Below are 21,430 nucleotides of genomic sequence, written 5' to 3'. Positions count from 1 at the left end.
TTGTAAACCCTAAAAATTAAGACAGAAAAATGTATGTGCATCACAAACTACTTTAGGGAAAAAAGGGGAGGGTGCTGGAGACTCATGCCTGCAATCCTAGCTACTCAGAAGGCAGAGATCAGGAAAATCTTACTTCAAGGCCAGCTCACACAAGATGTCCACAAGTCCTCATCTTAACCAATAATTGAACATAGCAGAGTGCACCTGTCAATCAAGGCGAGAAGCATAAACAGGAGGATTGCTGTCCAAGCAACCTTGAGCAAAAAGCAAAACAAAATACAAACACAAACAACAGCAACAACAACAACCACAAGACCCTGTTTCAAAAATAACCAGAGAAAATAGCCAGAGAAAAGGCTGGAGGTTTGATTCTAGAGATAGAATGTTTGTCTAGCAATTACAGATCCTGGAGTTTAAACCCTACGATTGCCAAAAAAAAAGTCCTTCGATATCAAAAACATCTACTCTTTTGACATTGGTTGTCAGATGAATGGCTGGCTTCTGCTGTTGTCAGCTCAAGAGCTGAGAAAGATGAATCCAAGTTATTGTTACAGTTTATATTGTTAGAACAAGATGTATTTTTTAAGGTGATAGGAGAATTTATTAAAAGAAAAATATGGTGGAAAAAGTGAGCATTGCCACAGATATGCCTAAGAGAGCCACCTGACACTGTCTTCAAATGTCTATTTCCTTACAGAACATGGCTTTAGATTGCATAGTGAGAACTGGATGGCTATGTGATTGGTGGTTCTCCTTTGTTTCCTGCTCCTCATTCACCATTTTCTCATTCCTCTGTCCTTTTAACTACATGGCTTATGTTGTAGCTCAGGGCTCCTATTTGGTAGTAAGATGTATTTGAAGGTACACCTTCTGCAATGTGGGGGGGCCTGCAAGTGAAGGTGGACAATTAAAATTTTTTTCAACAGCCTGTCTTTCTGTTAAATAAAATTTGCATCTTGTGCAAATTAATTGGTGTTTTATAACAGATGGAGCTGGATCTAGGGTCAGCAGAAAGAGAGTGTTCCATTGATTGATGAGGCAATGAAAATTTCCTCCTTCCGTCCTATAAGAGAGGCATTTCAAAGAGATAATCTGAGTATGGCAGTGTAGCTTGGGTCTCCCGAACACATAGGGGTTCCAGAGAGGAGACATGTCAGGGCCACCTCTGAGTCAGCTTTCCTGACACCTCTGCCATTTTTTTCTCTCTACCATGGTAGCTAAGTGCCAGCACAATGGTGGCGGATTTCTCTGTGTCTCTGTAAGCATCGTGTCATTCTTTTCAGCTCCATGAAATAAGAATCTCTGAGTGACATCTGGGAATAGATGTGGTTGATTTGTATAGAAACGTCCCACCAACCTCCCCATGAGGCCATGTGAAGAGCTTGTCTCTGTCATCCGAATGAGTTAAGCTTGTACACGGTTTTGCTTTGAAATGTCTTAGGCACTATCTATTTCTCTTTCAGAGACATGGAATGTTTCCTTTAGAAGTCTTGAAAAAAAACAATAAAAACACCCAACAACTTTACATGCATCCCCAAGATTGAAGAGATTGAAGGGCAAAGGCAACTGGCGGCACCTAGGGTGATATTTCCTGAACGTACCTAGTGGCTGTGCTGTTCTTCGGCGACCTGCATCGTGGGCTGCTTCTCACAGCAATGGTGGAATACACATTTGTCATTGAAGGGACTGAAAAAGTCCCCAAAGTGTTACTGGCCTGGGTATAATAAAACAGACAGCTGAACTCGAACTGATTGAAATGCAGTCTAGCCTACAGCTACAGGCACAGTTAAAGAGGCAGGCCTGGTCATGCTTATAAATTGACTTAGCTTTTAACACTGGCTCCATGGAGTGCCTGCCCGCCACCCTTGTATGGATGTGGCTTGCTGAATTTGAGGTTGTACTGGAGAATGACATTCACCAGGAGAGAGCTTAACACCCAGTGGGGTTTGTCCCACATCACTAACTTCACTTAGGTGTGTACACATAGATACACGAAGACAAAACAGAAGGGCTTTCACAAGCCGAGGTTCAAGGGCAAAGATGAATAATAACAATGATAGTTATTTTTATCACTGGTTCATTTACCACAGACTCTTCATCAAGACCCAAGCGTGTGCAAGGCATATGTCGTATGAGATGAAGGCCGCATCTCCTTCCTATCGTCTGAGATTGGAGATTTGCCTTGTCAAGAACATACTGGATACCTGTATCTCATCCACTGCATTCGCTTCCTTAGAACATGAAAAAGCCCTAGCAACATAGATGGCAAAGTATAATTTGTTATTACAAGCGTTTCCCAAGGTTTGATGGAGATGTTGTGGTTTTTTCCTGCATTGTCATTTTTTTCATATATTTTTATTGTAATTAATAGAAGGGTTACATGATATTCACCAGATAGAAGGTGCATTACATCACATACATTGATACCCTTTCTCATGTCTTGGTCCCCATTTCCCTCCCCTCACCCCCACCCCTCATCTTGTTTTCCCCCCTTCCTTATCTTATTTCAAATGACCTAATAAACATATATACAATATGTCAGATAACAAGGGTTTTTTTTTAGGCGGGGGTGGTGGAAAGGTGCACTGTGAGTACATGACAGCTGGGTTTCGCAGGGGGGTGGGGTTATCTCAATGGTAGATCTGCCTCTAACACCACAGTGACAGTTCTGCATTCCTCTAAGCTCTTTGCATCTGTGTTCATATGAACTAAGCACTAGCAGTGCAGGCCAATGCTGTGCTGGCATCTGCAGGCTCGGCCACAGGTACTGTTGCTTCCTGTCCTGGGCTGGGCAATGGCAGAAATACCAGTTGAAATGAGATAAAACAGGAAAATAAACTAAATAATGGATTGGTATGCTCAGCCAGTTCATTTAACCCCCCCCTCTCTCCCTCCCTCCCCCCACCCTCTCTCTTATATTTTATCTGCTACCAACCAAGCTGTCCTTGTCCTGAAGAATCACAGAGGATGAAACCAGAACTGAAGTCCCAAAGGAGACGTGGGAGCAACAGCTCAGACAGAGAGACAGAAATGACATTTCCCTCCAAGAAGCACAGTATCTATTCCCGGGGATGGGGGGGGGGGGTCAGAATTTTCATCGCAAGTGTATGGTTCAATATAAAATTGTACAATAGCGTATGGCATAAACTTGATGATAACTGAGGAAGAGAATTGGAAGCTGCATACAAGTCTTTTATAATTCTACATGGCTTGAAACAGGAATTTTGCTAATGTTTTCAACTAAGAATAATTTTATTCCTTATACTACTGTACTTTTAGCCTTCTCACCTCTTCCTTAAATCAAAAGAAGGGAGGGAGTGGGTTTTTCTTTTTTTTTTTTTTAACAACATTAAGCATTATTTACTTCCACTCTTACCTTTCTAATTAGACATTAGCACAGTTTACGTGCAAATAAAGCAGCTGTACAGGTTTATGTGTGAATCTGCTTACACTTGTCCCTGTAAGTGATTGCGGCTAAATTTGGTAAATAATTTATATTGCACTTGAAGGCATAAAATAAATTTACAAATGAGAAAAAATTAAAACAATTGTTTCACACCTTCTGACATTTCTGCACATCTTGAATTTGAAGGATTTTACCTCCCAAGTTGGCCTTAATTAGCTTTGTAATGGAATAATTCTGTTAGAAGGTATTATCAGAAAATCAACTTGATTTTGTACAAAAATAAAAATCATACTGATAGAATTAAAATTTTTTTTTTTGCTAATGGGATTTTCTTTACCACATCATAAAAGTCAGTTAGGAAAATATTCTATTATTGCCCACGCGACTTAGCAATCAAAAATAACTTTTATAAGCATAATTTAACTGTTTGCTTTGATTTTAAAAACATGAATTACCACTAATTCATGTTCTCTGTTACTCCAGGTGAATGGAAATCTCTTTAATATATGCAGAGAATTCCTTTTTGGCTACTTACCTAGAAAGTTTTACTTATATGATAACTGATTAACTCATGATCTAATGAATGTTTAGAGAATGCGCATGTTGCTTTGGTTGCTAGTTTGGTGGTACGAGAGTTTGAACTCAGGGCCTTCAGATTGCTAAGCAGGCTTTGGACTACTTGAGTCCCAGATGTCTTGAAGACACACTGATGGTTTTACCTCTAGTGACTTCGAATTCAAGAGGAAAACCAACATGCAAATGTATCTATTATATGATGAGATGATTGCTCTAAAAAAGGCTGTTGAGAAGTCAAAATGAGAAGATATTTGAAAAGTACAGCAGACATCCTAAGCATTGGCATAAAGCGAGTATCTTTAAAAAATTTCTATTAAATAAATTAATTCTGCTAGAGAATTGGGGCAACTTAGAGGAATCCTAGCAGAGGTGATGTGTTAATTGAATCTTGAAAGATGTGTGGGAATTTGTCATTGTAGAGAAGAGGGCCGATCAGATGGGCAGCTTTCAAGGGTGCCATGGTACATGGGGCGCTAAAACACCACTTGGCAATTAAAAGATAGTGAAATTGTATCTATTAGAACTCCTCCCAGGGAGAGTGCCGATTGCAGTTGTGAGCAATGTCATGAGACGCGGGCTGGGATAGAGAAGGGAGACTCCTAGGGCTGTGCTCATGTAACAACAGATGGTCGCTAAGTGGCCTCCTGGGAGCCCAGGGTCTGCTTAACTGCCACATGGCTACGTGGTTCAGCTCTTCTCCAGACTTGTCTGCAGCTTCATATTAGCTAGACCCAGTGCCAACTGCTAGACTGCCTGAAAGCAAGGTTATATGGTTATCCCAGGCAGGGGACAGTCTGTGAATTGGCAGAGATGGAGGAGCACCCATGACAGAATAATTCAACATGAGCCGTAGAAGCTTCTGAAAGAGTAGCTGGAGCTGCTGCGGAGAAGACAGACTGGGCTCTGGATGAAGGGCCTCAGAGCCACCCTGAAGAGACCACAGTCAGTGCTCGGGACCATAGACAGCCATTGGGGAACAGAGTCAGGAAGGGATGTAAGTAGACCTGTAGTGAGCAAGGTGGCCTTGTAAGGGGACTGGAAGCAGGAAAAGAACTATGGGGCAGTGGGCATCCCTGAAATAGATCAGGAGCTGGAGGAGAACCCCACATAAGTCAGTGGTTGTGTAGATGGAGGAGGACTGGACTGAAGGATGGAAAGAATTAGCCATGCATGGCCTTGCACAACCAAAGAAATACAGGTGGTGGTTAGGCCATTGCAGCGCCATACTTATTTATTTATGTATTTGTGATGAAAAGAATAAAAACTTGCAAGAAGGCTACAAAGCTCTGCCAAGTCAATGTGGAGTTTGATTGCCACACCCAGGACTGGCTCAGATGGCACCAGTGCCGTCTTCTTACTTGGTATTCCAAAGGGTGCAGATTTCTCAAAAGAATTCAAATCAAGTCTGGGCTATTATCATTCACAAAGGTTATTATTTATAACTCCTCCAACCCAAGTGTAATTCTTAGTAAATGAATTCTGTGTTGAGTTTTAAAGGAGAAATATGGACTGAATTGTCCTTTGTCCTAAGAGATAAGCCAATATACAAACAAAAGAGAACATTATACTGAACTTTATTATTCTATTTTTTGGCTTTAATTATGTGAAGATTTCTTTCAGAATTTTATTTATGCCTGTCACTCCTATGAAGTCTTTCTCCTATCACCTTCTCTGACAATAATTTGATAGAAGTCTACATATCCTTTGAACTTTAAAACCCTGGGCTTTCTAGTAGCTTAATTAAAGATTCTTTAGCTTAACTAGGTTATCTGTATCTTTGTTCCATTCTAATTGGTCTCTGAGCCAGGCCTCTGAACATTTCCTGATGAGCATTTCTGACATATTTCTCATTGTCATTTCCTTGTAACTTCTTTCTCTCACACTAAAAGGAAGAGTGAGCTCTGCTATAAGTAGACTTCCTCCAGGCAAGACTGCACCTTCTTTCTCACACAGGAAGGTCACATTCTCCCTCATACTAGAGACATGGTGTTAAGCTCAAAAGAAAAGGAGAAAACATGCATCATGCTGAAATCAGAGCCTTGAAATCAAATCTCCTAGAAACCCTTTTCTATGAAAAAGGGCCTTCTTGGGTTCTCCATTTTTGGCGACATCAAAGGATGGAACTTTTTCCAGCTTGCTGCTCCTCAAGAGAGAATTTCAAGGGGTACATTTGTAATAGACTATATATAATAATGCCTCCAGTATACCCTGTGTCTCAGTAGAACTCAGGAAAAGAAATGCATTGCTTTAGTTGAAGGCAATAAATTTCAGAGAGCGATAGGGAAACACAAAAGGGAAAGGGGGGAGGGGGGAGAGAGAGACAGAGACAGAGAGAGAGAGACAGAGAAGAGACTAGAAAGAATGCTCACTGAGTAGTGGCAGTGTAAGGATGTATTTCATATGTACATCAATATGTCATTTGCATGGGAAAGCATGAGATGATGCAATTCCCGTTTTTATAATTGAGGTTCCCGGGTGTTCACAACCACCAGTGGTAACTATACTAAATGAAGGTGGAATCTTTTGACATGACATAGGAATCCATAGCCCCTGTGTTGGCCCATATTGTCTTGCTAATTTGCTTTCCTTTTGAATTTTTTTAAACTAAGTTCATATTTTAAACCAGTCTTTCAAAATGTGATACCTATTCAGGATATATCTGCATTACTACTTGTTCTCTATTTCCAACATTTCATTTCTAAGTTGGTGATTTGACAGTTGCCAAGATTTTGTAAATAAAACATGGCATAAAAATAGAGCTAGAGCAGACATTTACAATAGAGCAAAACCTAGATACATAAGGCCATATAGGATGATGCTAAATGAAAGGACCTCCTGGATGTAGAAACAAAAGCCATGTAATGAGTGATTGTTGTCCTTAATGTACTATGTTATCTCATCTCTTTTGCTAGCCCTTGGTTATCTCATATTGTTACAGTATTTTACTTTGTTATCTGATATATTGTATATATGCTTATTTGGTTATTTGAAATAGGATAGGGAAGGGGGGAAAACAAGATGAGGGGCGGAGGTGGGGGAGGGAAATGGGGACCAAGACATGAGAAAGGGCATCAATGTTTGTGAAGTATTGCACCTTCTATCTGGAGAATGTAATGTAACCCTTCTATTAATTACAATAAAAAATAAATGAAAATAAATAGAGCTAGATTCCAGTGCAAACTTCCTCCTAGACTTAGCCATTTGGGAGAGAATAATATGGAAGGGAGAAGAAAGAGGGAGATTCATATCCAGAGTTTGAGCTTAGCGCTGGGTAGCTGTTACAATTTGTGAAACTTACTATTTTGTGTGCTGGTCCTAGAGCATGAACTCAGGGCCTGGGCACTGTCTCTGAGCTTCATTTGCTCAAAGTTAGTGTGCTACCATTTGAGCTACAGTTTCACTTCTAGCTTTTTCTTTTTTTTTTGGCAGCTTAGTGGAGATTAGAGTCTCACAGACTTTGCTACTTGGGTTGGCTTTGAGCCATGATCCTTACAGCCTCCTGAGTAGCTAGGATTACAGGCATAAAGCACTGGCTCCAAGCTTCGTGAAACCTTTATTGGCATCTTTTCTTTATGTCCCCATTGTCCACTTTCCTAATATCTTGAATTAGAAGTCCTTTGTATTGTCTAAGCTCAGCCGAGAGTCAGAAGTTACAGTAATTTAAAGAGTGCAAATTGAATGTAAACTTATGAAGCTATGATAGGAGAATGAAAGTGCAGAGAACTCAAAAGGGTGCCCTAGGACTGAAGGAGAGGACACAGAAAGGTCAAACTCAAGACATTGTTTGACAAGCATGAGGCCCTGAGTTCAATTCCTCCTCGGTAAATCCAAACCAAAACATAACAAAAAATGTAAACTCAGGCATGTTGTTTCCCTTGGCTGCAGTTCAGACCTGACTGTAAAAGGTATGTTTGCAGCCACTGGATGGCAGAGAAGTTCTAGATTCCCCAAGATTGAGTTGGTCTAGTCAAGAGCGAAATAGGAAACACACGTCTATGGGATTGGCAAATGGATGGGGTTCTACTCTGGGGAAGGTAGGCCAGCCAAGGCTGCTGAGCAAGTGTACTGAGAAGCTGGAGAGCTTCGGCAGGCAGGAGGCCAGGAGGGTGTGAGCTTTGCAGGTTTTGCCATTGGGAGAGTGATCACAGAAGGTAGTCCAGAACCTACCAAGACCATCAGGGCCAGGGACTCAGAGGCAGGATGGCTTCACTTTCCTGTGCATACTGGCAATGTACCTGTAGTTATAACAACACCAATCAACTGAGCAGCCCAGCACAGTGAGCCCCTCCATTGCAGCGGGCAATGTCTCTATAGGGTCTTTTACAATATCAGGCTCTCCATAAAGGAGAAATAAGGAGTCAATCCTCATTTCTACATACCACAGGTGAAAAATAGAAGCCAAGAGGGAATAAATTGATAACTAGCCCATTTCTAATTAGGGAAAGACAATTGGACTTGACCATGCATGCTCCACATCCACCTGTCTCTTCTTTAGCCATACAATAGCCTTTCTCCTCTGTGGAAATAACTAGCCATGAATGTCAGCAAAGAAAGAGCAAATAAATCCATGTCCTGGGTTTTAGTCATTGTGAATTGTGGGTCACACATCACCTCTTAAATATGTTTGGATTTATTATTTTTCTTTTTGGGGTGCTCTATTGTCAGTAGTTACAAGCTTTGTGTCTGGCACAGAGTAGGTTTCAATAAATACTTGTGGGATGAATGGCTGTCAGTAATATTAAATAAAAGAAGCGCTGCCCAACAGTGGTGATCTAATGTGGTAGAGTTGCAGATTATGTAGGTGAAATAAGACAGGGCCAACACATATGACCTAGGTAAGAAGGATGATTCTGAGCAAGAGAATAAATGATTGTACTCACCCATGGGTGGAAGGTGAGCGTTGATGGATTAATTTCCTGTCCTGTTTCTGCTGTGGCTTCTTCCCTTATTTTTGAAATTACAGACTCACTGGGCCTTCTGAATGGGTTCTGGAAATGTTTCTCAGTACACAGAAAAATCTGGCTTGTTGAAACAAGTAGGAACTGTAAGCATAACATTTTCTTGATTAGGATTAATTTTGGTTGGAGATTTTTTTATAAACAGAAATAAGTAAGTGCCTTACTGAGGATGGAATCCAGTGGCTAGTCTGTAGCTTTCACTTTTTTTCTTTATGTTCTAAATATGATTTGCATTTTGTTATTGCCAGGGGCACTAGCAAGCCTGAGATTTATAATCTATTTATGTGTCTATTTATTAATTAATTTGTGGCACTTCACCTTTCTCAAAAAAATGAGTTGATACAAACATAATTAAGCCACATAAAAGATTAACACAAAGGTCATCAAGGAAGTGTATAAACAAATAAAAAAGGATATAATCTGTGCCAGAATCAGAACAGAAATGAGTCTGTTATGAGCCATGTACTGGCTGCTTAGAATATTGATTTAGGGGTCCACACTCATTACCCCAGCTTCTCAGGAGGCAGAGATAAGGAGGATCAATATTTAAGACCAGTCACTGAGCTGATGTGGTAAAATATGCCTATGATTTCAGCGAGGTGGGAGGCTCTAGGGCTGAGGATTCAAGCCCCAGGCTGGCTTTGGGCAAAAATAGGAAATGCTACCTAAAAAATAAAGCAAAAAGGGTGGGAGATGTGGCTCAAGTAGTAGAGCACCTGCCTGTCGAGTGTAAGGCCCTGAGTTGAAATCCCAGTATTATCAAAACATATTGGCTTAATTAGAAAAATCATGGAGATTACATTTGTCTTGCTCCCATGTGCTGGCTGGATGCCCTAAATTACTACTGTTCTGGGGTCTCGCTTTTCTTGTGTGTAAAATAGAGGTGATATCAACCAGTTGTCTGAAGATTAAAGAAACTTTTTCTTTGGCACACGTTTTGGGAAAACATTATCCACATCTGAGATGCTACTATGAGGAGAACAGTAAATTGGCATTGAGAAATGTAGAGATTTGTGTATATATGCCTTCAACCACTGCAAGAATCAAAAGTTTCCCAGGTAGACCTTAGGGGCCCCTATGTTTCATGCACAGAGGTGGTAAAAGGGAAATTCCTTATTTGACCCATGGATGTGACACCTGAGCTCAGGACCATGGGACACCGAAGAGCTAAAGTGACCTAGGCATTTGTCATGGAACAAAGATTTTTCAGTTTTCAGGTAGACACAAAGAACCTTTCACAAAATCTTCATTTTAAGTAACACTCTTGACCATCTAGCTAAACTATATCTTGAAATGAATTATAAATGTATACTCATCCAGTTTTCAGAATGACAAGGCTATGTTTGAATTTACTATGTGGCCCAATTGGCCTCTAAGTCTAAGTCCTCCTGCCTTAGTTTCCCGAGGGCTGAGGTTACTGGTTGAAGCATCTTCACGCTCAACTGGAACTTTGGATTTGAGATGAACTTTTCAACCTACGGCTTCAAAATCTGGCTCTTGAAAGCATGACTCTGGAGATGCCTTCAGGGATTAATTCCCTTAGTAAGTGTATGTGTGTGATCACATTAACTAACTTTGGATTTATTTCTGAGAACTTCCTGGGAAGCCAGGAGACCTTCTAAGACCAACTTTATCCTTGTTATTGTTGTGTTTATCCAGAGAAGACAAGGAATAGGCCTTGTGATTTGCCTGAATTTCCATTTCTTGTCCTCTTGGTCTCTCAGTACACTACTACTTCTACCCGTTGTAATCTCTGTGTTCAGGACTCTGGAACTCTCTATGGAATTCTAGACCTATGGTGCCATTTGGCCACCATAAGCAAGATTTTTTTTGTATTATAAGCATAACAAATTCCACATTGCTCAGACTTACTATTTTATTACCCATACATTATCTCTAATAAAGTTGACCTCACAAGTTAAATTCAGAAACTTAGAGATTACTCTGGATATATCCCTTTTCCCCACAATCCTCCCATTTCTATTCAATTGTCACGCTTTAATTTATTCTCTCCTCAAATCATGGTTCAGTTGAATCTCTTCTCCATTTTCCTGTTGCTATAATGGCAAGCCTAAGTTACCTCCACTCTATTCCCTTTTAAATTTGTTTTTTTTTCTTAATTGTCTTTAAAAAGTCTTTTTTCTTACTTGTATTTAATAAATCACTGAGCCATCAACCAAGATATGATTTTGATTACTGCTCATCCTGGAGAATTAGTCTAAAACCCAGATCTGATTATGTCATTCCTCTAAGAGGTGCTAAATCTTGCCTATCCTTCAGACTTTGTTTAGTAGTCATTGACTTTGAGAAGATTTACTGGATTCTCTGTGGATTAGATTTGAAAAATATGGATTATAGATGGAAACACTTTTAAATATGGAAATGTGGGCTGTACACAGGAAGAATGCATTCCTTTATAGCTTAGACATATGGAATAAAAACCTGGAATTTATCACATAGTTACAGTGATTGAACATCTTATACAATAAGCATCCTCGAAACTGTAGGGTAATCATGATTCAAAAAAGTATTGCCTTTCAATTCTGTGCCCACTGATCTAAGCCCAACGGTTTCATACTAAGAAACTTCCCCAGGCTGATCCCCAGCATCTAGCACAGTCTTGAGACCACTGGCAAATGGTTGCTAGCTTATTCTTTCTTCCTCTTTGCTTTCATAGTCCAGTTTTTTAAAACCATTTTGCACTAGGTGAAAAAGCTCCATTCCAGGCCTGCTGCCTTGATTACATCCGTCTGTTCTCCCCAGCTCTGACAGAGTGTCCCACAGTCTACTGAATCAAATGCAATCTCCTAATAGTCTACAAAGTTTTCTATTAGACCGACTCCTACCCCATCCCTGGTCCACTCTCATCAGGTCATAAATCAACAGCCATGTTTCTCCTCCCCTGGGTCTCCTGCCCTCCTCCAGAGCTCTTAACATGTAAGACGACAGCTGCATACTAGCTCTGCTCATGTCCAGCTGTCCTCCAGTTGGGTTTGGACTGACCCAGAGAAATTTCTCACGATGCCTTTTTTTGGGAGTGGGGTGGGGTGTTGTGGCTCTTCAACTCTGGGCCTGGGTGCTGTCCCTGAGCTCTTAAGCTCTACCACTTGAGCCATAGTGTCACTTCTAGTTTTCTGGTGGTTAATTGGAGATAAGAGCCTGCATGGACCTTTTGTGTCAGGGCTGGCTTTGAACTGTGATCCTCAGATCTCAGCCTCCCGAGTAGCTAGGATTACAGGCATGAGCCATGGGTGCTTGGTGGGATGCTTTTCTTTTACAGCCCATTATAACAGCCCTCTGTATTCTTCTTAGCTCATTTCAATATCATGATAGTTATTTGAATATCCTACTCAAGTTGACCACCTACTTCCTGCCTCCAAAAATCCAAACTGAAATAAAAAACATTTTATTTACTTATTTTACAGCACAATTAGTTTCATCTAATATTTCTTTTAAAAGGACACTGTTCTATGCTGAGTTGTTCCTCACTCTAAGAGAAATATAAAAAGCCTTAGGAGGCTATTCATTTGATATTTAAGATACTCATCTTTACATTTTATCACATACTTTGCATTACAAGAAAGTGAATAAGGATATTCAAGTATAATTACTAGATTTTTCTCTTTAAAGAATAGAATTAGACTAAAAACTTAATATTTAATACTTGGTTGCACACTGAAATAGACATAGTTTTTGCAAGTTATACTTTAAAATTCGACTTTATGATTTGCAAATTAAAATATATTTCTTAGATTATATTTTTCTAAGATTTCCTATTCAGACATTTAGTTTATAGAACATTATTTTGCTTAGATATGATATGTTGAAGCCATGTAATTAGTACAGGTCTATAGATAAGTTGAAAGAACTCATAAACTCCATGCTAAGATTTCCTCTATACAGTCTGTAACATCTCAAAGGGTTAGATATATTGGTCATGGGTACCTACAATGATCCAAGCAGTACAAGAGCGATGACTCAATATTTGGGTACCCAATGTTATGGCCATGGTCTTGGAGATACAAACACGACTACATAGATATGCAAACCTATGATGGGCTATATACTCTATAGACATAATGTTTATTACTTAGATTGATATGTATCTATGACATACAAAGACTCAACTTAATTTTAATTATGTTCTAAAATCTATGTGTCAGTGATTTTATATAGAGATTCCCTTCTTGAATACTTGTTTGTGAAACATGGTATCTGAAATATGACATAAAAATCAATGTTAATAAAGTCTTTAAAAAATTTGGTTATTTCGGGAGTAACCTGTGGGTTTGTGACTATATTGAGAATTCTATGTGTAGAAAAATCAAGTTAGTTGTCTATAGTGTGTGCTATGTGCTAATTGTTATTTAGGACTAGAATGAAAATATGGGTGAATTTGTCATGAAGAGTTTATACTCAAATCCATAAATATTCAAACTCCTACCATAAACCTAATGGAAAGAGAAATTAGAGATAATCTGATAGCCAAGAGTTATGTGTGAACTATGACTAGATACAGCCATTCAAAAATCCTTCCAGAGTGTGATACATGAAAGAAATGTAAAAAAAAGCCTATCTTTTTCATCACTGATTTCACCAATTTCTGATGCAGCTGACGACTTTATGATATTGGTCTCATGGTGAGCTTTGAAAACTGTGAACAATTTTGGGCCATTTCCGATTATGATTCATGAAACAATCATTCTGAATTACTTACTTGTTACATTTTTGTGGCAATGTAATGGTTTCCAATACTCCAATTTTAAGAATCCCTAGTCATTGCCTAAAACATATTGCGGCAAATAGAACTATAAAGATCCTCTCCAATCTGTTCTATATCCTAAGATTACAGTCTCCTAGATATGCAACCAAACACAACTGTAGGTGCTGTTCTGAGGGACTGTGTGATATTATTAAGGTTGCTAATTAGCAACCTTAATGTAGAGTCACCTGGATTATCCTGTGCAATGATGAGACTTTCAAAGTAAAATAGGAAGGCAGAAAAAAGGTAAGACTCTTAATCTACATGCTCCTTCTCTCTGGCAAAGAGGGATAGAGACGCAAGGCTGAAGAGAGACCTCTCAAGACTAAACTTCTGTCCCACAGCCCCAGGGAACTGCATTCTGCCCAACATCTGTAACAGTGTGGAAGCGAACAGTTTCCAGAGCCCTCCTGTAAGAGTCTTCCTTCCAATATCTTGATCTGGAGTCTTCAAATCCCACAGTAGCAAAGTCAGTCCTGAACTACACAACTTAGAGACAATAGGTTTTACAAGCGGTCACATGTACAGCAATTTGTTACAACAGCAATAGGATACTGATACACAGGTCAAAAGGCTATTTGACTTTCTTATCTCTTGGGGAAAGTTCAGCTTATTTCATAGTAGACATTACCCTTGCAGAAGCCATCCTGCAGTAAATGTTGGTCATCAATACAATAATCAATGCAATGTAATATAGCTTATTGTAACCAATTTTCTTATGGAACAAAATTTAGCCTATGTTTGAAGTAAATTTTTTATCTTTACAAACCTTTAAAAATGTATTATCTGTATTCATATTTGATATCCAAGTCTATTCAGAATTGAAGAATTTTGGGAACAGGTACCCCTTCTCCCTTACAATTTTTGTTATTGTCTATTGTCTTCCAGCTTCTAGTGTTATTGAAATTTCTTCTGCTATTTTATTTTCTATACCTTCGTAGGTACCTTTTAATTTTCTTAAAAGTTGGTAGAATACTCTTAATTCTTGCTGTCTTGATATTTCATGGTTATATTCCCTGATAATAGATCTTTTCAAATTGTATGTATGTATGTATGTATGTATGTATGTATGTATGTATGTAATTGTCTGTTTTTGACCATACTGTGTCTCCTTCTACTCTGTATTTTAATGGTTTTATGTTCTAGGAAACTTTCTTCACTGTTACTTGGATAAATGCTTCTTCTGTTTTTCCTTTTCCTATAACTCTCATTATCTAAAGGGTTAGATCACTTTGCCAGATCCACTTGTATGCATATTTTTATTATTCCTGGGCGCTTTATTTTCATATGCTGTTTTATTGGAGATTCCCAGTGTTCAGTTAATCTCTTTATTCATTTTGTTTTGCAAACTATCTGCCATTTTGTTTTTCAAATTCTCAGAACATTTTTGAGACTGAATTTTCTCTCTGCCTGGTTTCCTTTCTACCTTCTTTTCTCATTCAGTACCATATTCCTTTTCTTTGTGCCTATAAAAATTGTGGGCTCTTCCTCAAGGTTCCCCATCCCTCTGCTTTCCTGCCTCAGTGTCATCCACACTCCTTTAAAGGGTTTGTTCTGGGCTCTGTTTTATGTGAGAGCTGTAACTCAAATTCAGATTAATTTTCAACACCACTTAGAATTTAGTAAATTAAAACAGATATGACTTGCAATGCACTTTTTACAGAAAGCCCTCAGGTGGTGAAGTTTCAGCACACTTTAGATCTGAAAGGATTAAACAGGACTATGTTTAGATTTTAGTCCTTGTTACAAGGAAATAAAACCACAAATCTATCCCGCCCCCACCATAAAATCATGGTGATGAGCAGTGATATCTGGACAGGATTCCTCATCTCCTGTCTGTGTCAGGGCCACATGGCTGGGAGCACATTTACAGCCTACCATGACCATGGTCATATGGTAGGATTTGTGTAGTCAGATTCAATTTTCCTCCCTCACAGAAAACTTTTTTTTTTAAATTAGATTGCCTGAAAATTTTCCTTTTGAGACAAGGTATTGAATGAATTTGGTAAAAAGAAAACAAGTTGCCTTAAACAAAACCAATACTCATAATGCCTTTATACTGCTTGTTATATTTTTTGCCAGTGTTGGGGCTTGAACTCAGGGTCTGGCTACTGTCCCTGGGCTTCCTCAAGGCTAGCACTCTACCATTTGAGCCACAGCACCACTGTCAGGTTTTTCTGGGTATGTGGTAGTAAGGAAGTGAACCCAGGGCTTCGGGCATGCTAGGTAAGCACTCTACCATTAGGTGATGCTCTGGCCCTTGTTCTAATTTTTCAAAGACTTTTACATACATTCTCCAAGTCTTTCACCAACAATTCCGAATAGTTGTCCTTATTTCCTAGCATGTTCTATTTCCTTGTGGGATACGATAGGGCAGGTCCCTTAACAAGATTGCATCTCCTCCTAGCCAAGGATTAAGGCCCGTGTGCTCTCCTGTGCCAGCTGGTGGCAGAGGAAAGCCAGTGGCTCACACCTTGTTGGGGCAGATTTTTGACCTAACACTGACTGGGTCCCTCCTGGCATGGAAGCACCGTTAGGGTGCCATTTCCAGTGCCCCACACTCTTCCAAACTCCCTGGCTTCAAGCCTGTGTCCTGGGCCATCTTGTTCATTCAGTGACCTCTTAATGCCCTTCTCATGATTCTGCTTTGCCCAAGTTTTCCAGTTGTCAAGTTTATTGCTCTTTTCCGCCACGTTACGCTTTCGCTCTACCTTTTCAAATGATTTCCCAGGCAATTTAGCCCTATAAAGAGGACTAGATCGAGATTCTAGACTTGGCTTAGCATTTAATTAGTTATAGATGAGGTTGTTTCTGGAGGAGGAAAAAAAAACCCAAAAGAACAAAAATGCTAAAAATCTGACTAAATAACCTTCTTAGTTTCTATCAGGCTGGGATAATCGGACTGTTGGGAGCACTAAAAGCAAGGGGGAAAATTCCGCTAAATTAAACCCAACAAACATTTATTTAAGGCCAATTTAAAAAACATTTACAAAGAAGAGATAGGAGGAGGGAAAGACTTTGGGAAAAAACAGCACATGCTGATTGGTAAAAGAAGGTTTCTGCTGTGAGAACAAAGCAAGGCAAGTTCTTTCTCCCCCCTTCGCCCCCTCCACTTTGGGTTTCTTACTTTCCATTCACCAATGAGTGTGTTATTTTGAAGAAGGAAATCCAGTCCTTTGGACTGGTAGGAGATAGATACTCAGTGCCCTGATTCATTTCTTCACCCTGTTGAAGGCAATTGCTCTTCTGCTTTCCTAATACACCTCTTTGTCCCTAGACGCTGATTTGACTATGCACATTTTCAGTGGACTACAATTCCAAACTGTTTATTATAATTGTTTACCAGTTGATATTTTTTTTTTTGGTTTGTTTTGGTGTGGGGATGGGAGGTGATTGTCATACTGTTCTTACAGCATTCGTTCCATCTTCCTCCTCTATATGGTTACAGATTGGCTTCGGTTTGTTTGAGTTTTTTTCAGTAGTAACTGCTAAACACTAGGTGAATGTGTTCTAACACTGAAATCTCAACCAAGAGCTGGGTGTGGTGCCTGGGCCCGTCACTCTCAAGACCCTGGCCACCGCCAGTCTTTTCTGGTTTAGTAGGAATCCTTCTAATATGTATTTATGGTAGCAGAGTGATTGCTTTAGAAGGTTATCACAGCATTCCCTGATTTAGAGAAGGTTTTGTAAGATGGGACGTTTCTGTCCTTCAAAAGATGGATGGAAGTCACACCAAGCTCACCAGGCTTATTCATTCCCCCTGGGGATTTATTTTTATTGCTTTAATTCCATTCCTAGAGATGATTGGCTCAAGATTTCATTATGAGCCAACTTTAAGAAAATAAGCAGTTTAAATTGTCCATAAATATATGAACTCATATGTACTTAGGGTTTTAATTCTTTTTTTTCCCCCTTATGTAGTCCTTTCTTCATTTTTAGTGTTTACTTTGTTGTTTTGGGGAAAAAATGTCCCCATGCTTACTGGATTTTCTAAAAAAATGGTTGCATTGGAGAAAAATGTTTTAACCACAGATGTAGACAGAATATTGAATAAATTAATACATCCATCATCTGGCTCCAACAGTTATTGACATGAACTGTCTGGTGTTGTTTCTATCTCTACAGGCATCATATCATTTCAAGTAAAATATTTAATACACAGATTTTAGCTTTTATTTCTACATAAAATAGTTGAACTTGATAAGTATTTTGCAACAATACTACCACACCTAAACATTGGTTAGGTAATGATTTTTTTTCCTATCAAATGTTAAGTGTTTACATTTTAGATTTTTTCACAGGTATGTATGCATCTACACACATAATGTGATTATGTAATTAGGATCCAAATAAATCCAATGCTGTAGTCTCCTGACATTTACCTAAATCTCCTTTGTCCACAGGTTCTCTTATTTCTCTCATCTACTGAAATTTTTCTATTAGCCACCCTGCATGGTACGTGTGAAATTTTTTTTACATTTTGGATTTTGCTAATTGCAGTCACATTAGACACTTCTTCCTGACTTTAATTTCCTGTGAAGTATGGTAAGATTTGAATGTTAGCTCAGACTCAGCTTTAATTTAATTAAAGAAAATGTTGGCAAGCCTAATTCATAATGGTGCTAAATTCCCTCCCCCAGTGCTGGTTCTCTCTTTGTTGGAATGTTACCAGCTACACTGATTGGTGATCCTGAAGGATTAGCTTCAGGTTAGTTCTTATAGGAAGCACAATACAAATAATTGACTCCATTTGCCAGGTCAAAACTAAGAGCTTGTGAAGGTTGCTGCGTGCCTGTAGCTCATGCTTATAATTCTAGTGACTTGGGAAGTTGAGATCTGGAAGACTGCAGGCCAACCTGGGCAAAAAAGTTTTTGAGGAGACCCTCAATCTATTGCTGGCTGTGGTGGCATTGGGTGTGCCATCCAGTTACATGGGAAGTTGAGATCTGAGGGATTATGGTTTGGGGCCATCCAGTGCCTATCTGTCATTCCAATTATCTCTAGAGTGAAGGCAGATCCTATCTCAAAAATAACCAGCATAAAAGGGTTGGCAGCTCCTTGGCACAGGTTGAAACTTTCTTATTAAGGACCAAGAATCACAACAAATCAGAGAAAGGCTGGATAAATGGGACCGCATTAAACTGCAGAGCTTCTGTATGGCACAGGACATAGCTAGTAAATTAATTAGGAAGCCTACAGAGTGGGAGAAGATCTTCACCAACCATACAACAGACAAAGGCCTCATATCTAAAATATATCAACAGCTCAAAAAATTGAATCACTCCAAAGAAACAACCATGCCATTAAAAGATGGGCCAAAGACTTAAAGAGAGTCTTCTCTGAAGAAGAAACAAAAATGACCTATAGACACATGAAGAAATGCTTAACATCTTGGTCATAAAAGAAATGCAAATCAAACCAATGCTAAGATTCCACCTCACTCCAGTTAGAATGGCCAGGATCAAGAAAACTAATAACAACAGATGCTGGAGGGGATGTGGCCAGGAGGGATCACTACTACACTGTTGGTGGGAGTGCAAACTTGTTCAACCACTGTGGAAAGCAGTATGGCAATTCCTCAAAAGGCTAAACATAGAGCTCCCCTATGACCCAGCAATTCCACTACTTGGCATTTACCCAATCATAGAAAAAAGGACATTCTAAATCCACCAGCACAACGATGTTCATTGCAGCACTATTGACCATAGCAAAGATATGGAACCAACCCAGATGTCCCTCAGTTGATAAGTGGATCAACAATATGTAGTATTTGTACACAATGGAATTCTACGCTGCTGTGAGAAAGAATGACATCGCCCCATTTGTTAGGAAATGGAAAGATTTAGAAAAAATCATATTAAGTGAAATAAGCCAGACTCAAAGGAACATAGGCTCAATGGTTTCCCTCATTTGTCATAATCAGTAGAAACCTTAGGCTCTCCTAGCAGAGATTTGCAATAGAGCAAAACCTAGATACATAAGGCCATACAGTATGACGATAAATGAAAGGACCTCTAGGATATAGAAACAAAAGCCATATAATGAGTGATTTAAAAAAGGGGACTGGCAGCTTGGTTCAGCTGTAGAACATCTGACTTGGAGTCACAAGACTCTGAGATCAAATCCCAGTACTGTCAAAGAGAAACAGTTTGTGAAGCTGAACATTGATTTTTAAAATATATCACTATTGATTTGGGGCCATTAAACACTGGATGTGTTTCACTGGAGTGTAGTGTCCCATCTGTAGTGTGTAGGAGCGCATTCAGGTTGGAGTCCATCTTCTCGATGAGACTTCGTGGTCTTGGACAACTTCTTTCTTTTCTAGTAGGATAAGTGTCTTGCAGCTGGAAGCAGCCGTTTGGTCACGACGTGTTGCACCATCTTCTCTAGAAGAACAATTTAGCCTTATTTCTAAAGCTCTAGAGATCCTGGGAGGAGTCTGTTGTCTTTCCATGTAAATGATATGACTTCCTTGCCAGGGTGCTCAAAGGGCTTTTTCTTCCTTTCTTTCTAAAAGTCTTATTGTTTACTAGATCTTATCTTGGTTTTTGTCTATTCTGGGAATCTTCAAAGGTGTATGGTGTTTGCTTAATCAATAGTTTCATCTTCTATTTCAGAAGAATATCCTTAATTTGCAATTGCAGAGTAAGTTTTAGTCTTTGGGAACTCTTATTTTATATACATCATCTTTTCATAACATAGGATCCAAATCTGTTCATCTGTCTCACCTTTTACTTATGTTTCTCTTTATATTGTGTAAAACTAAACGTTTTCTCCCTTTTCATCTTCTGTTTCTCTTAGGGCATTGAGCAACTACCTTCACTAACTATCTACATTTCTGCTAAGAATTCTTTTAAGTTGTTTCTCATGAAGTGTGCCACCTCTTTGCAAGATTTTATTTTTGAAATCTCTCCTCTGCTGAGTTCCTAATTTGGACTGGCATTGTTTTTAGCTTCTGGCATGGCTTGTACAGCACATGAGTCACAGTATCTGCCGAGTGGCTGGTGTGTCTCACATGTCTGCAAGTAGAAGGGGGTCCTCTAACTCCTTTTTCATCTATGGTAACTTTGTATGAATTCGACAGAAAGTCTTTATTTTCTCAATGTAACAGAGATATGACTTTACTTATAATAAGGAAGTGAGCAAAGGCACTTTTGACCTTCTCTCTTTTAGCATCATAGCAATAGAAATCTTGTTACCTCCTGAAAATGATGGGAAAATAGCCTCATCTCTATAATATCCTTCTTTCATTGTCTTCCCTATCTACCTCCCTAACTCTCAGGTGCCTAAGAATTGGGAGCCCCATTAGTTTTAATGAGAGTTTAACCATTTTTTGTCAGTCGTGGGACTTGAACTTGTGGCCTGGACGCTCTCCTTGAGCTCTTCAGCTCAATGGTAGGGCTCTCTCACTCTGAGCCACAGCACCACTTCTGGTTTCCTGGTGGTTATTTGGAGATAAGGGTCTCAAGGACTTTCCCACCTGGACTGACACTGAATTGTGATCCTCAGATCTCAGCCTCCGGAACAGGAGCCACTGCTGTCTGGCTTAGGTTCCATACTTCTAATGTGAAGGGAAATGAATGTACCAGATTAAGTTTTAATATGTGAGCAAGAGAGAGACCCTTCTTGCAAGAGGAACATTTAAACTTCATCAATAAAATACTTCCAGACTCACATACAAAAGGGACTTTTCAGTAAATATGTTACTTTAGAGTTCAGACTTATTAT

The 21,430-nt window shown here is 39.3% G+C and overlaps 1 long non-coding RNA gene across 4 annotated transcripts in view; it reads right to left on the bottom strand.

Annotated features, from left to right (window-relative positions):
* Nucleotides 1-21,430, bottom strand: part of LOC150059501 (uncharacterized) — a 176,417-nt gene that overhangs the window by 56,156 nt on the left and 98,831 nt on the right. For 3 of the 4 annotated variants that reach the window (XR_016536380.1, XR_016536379.1, XR_016536378.1), the window contains exon 3: nucleotides 8,863-9,024. The exons of the other annotated variant lie outside the window; for it this stretch is intronic. This is a non-coding gene — a long non-coding RNA (uncharacterized LOC150059501). The remainder of the gene's footprint in view (nucleotides 1-8,862; nucleotides 9,025-21,430) is intronic. 4 annotated transcript variants of the gene reach the window in all.

The sequence above is a fragment of the Megascapheus bottae genome, chromosome 8, assembly GCF_031878675.1.
Source record: "Megascapheus bottae isolate mThoBot1 chromosome 8, mThoBot2.hap1, whole genome shotgun sequence".
NCBI classification, from domain to species: Eukaryota; Metazoa; Chordata; class Mammalia; order Rodentia; family Geomyidae; genus Megascapheus; species Megascapheus bottae.
This window is presented reverse-complemented; position numbering and strand designations above follow the sequence as displayed.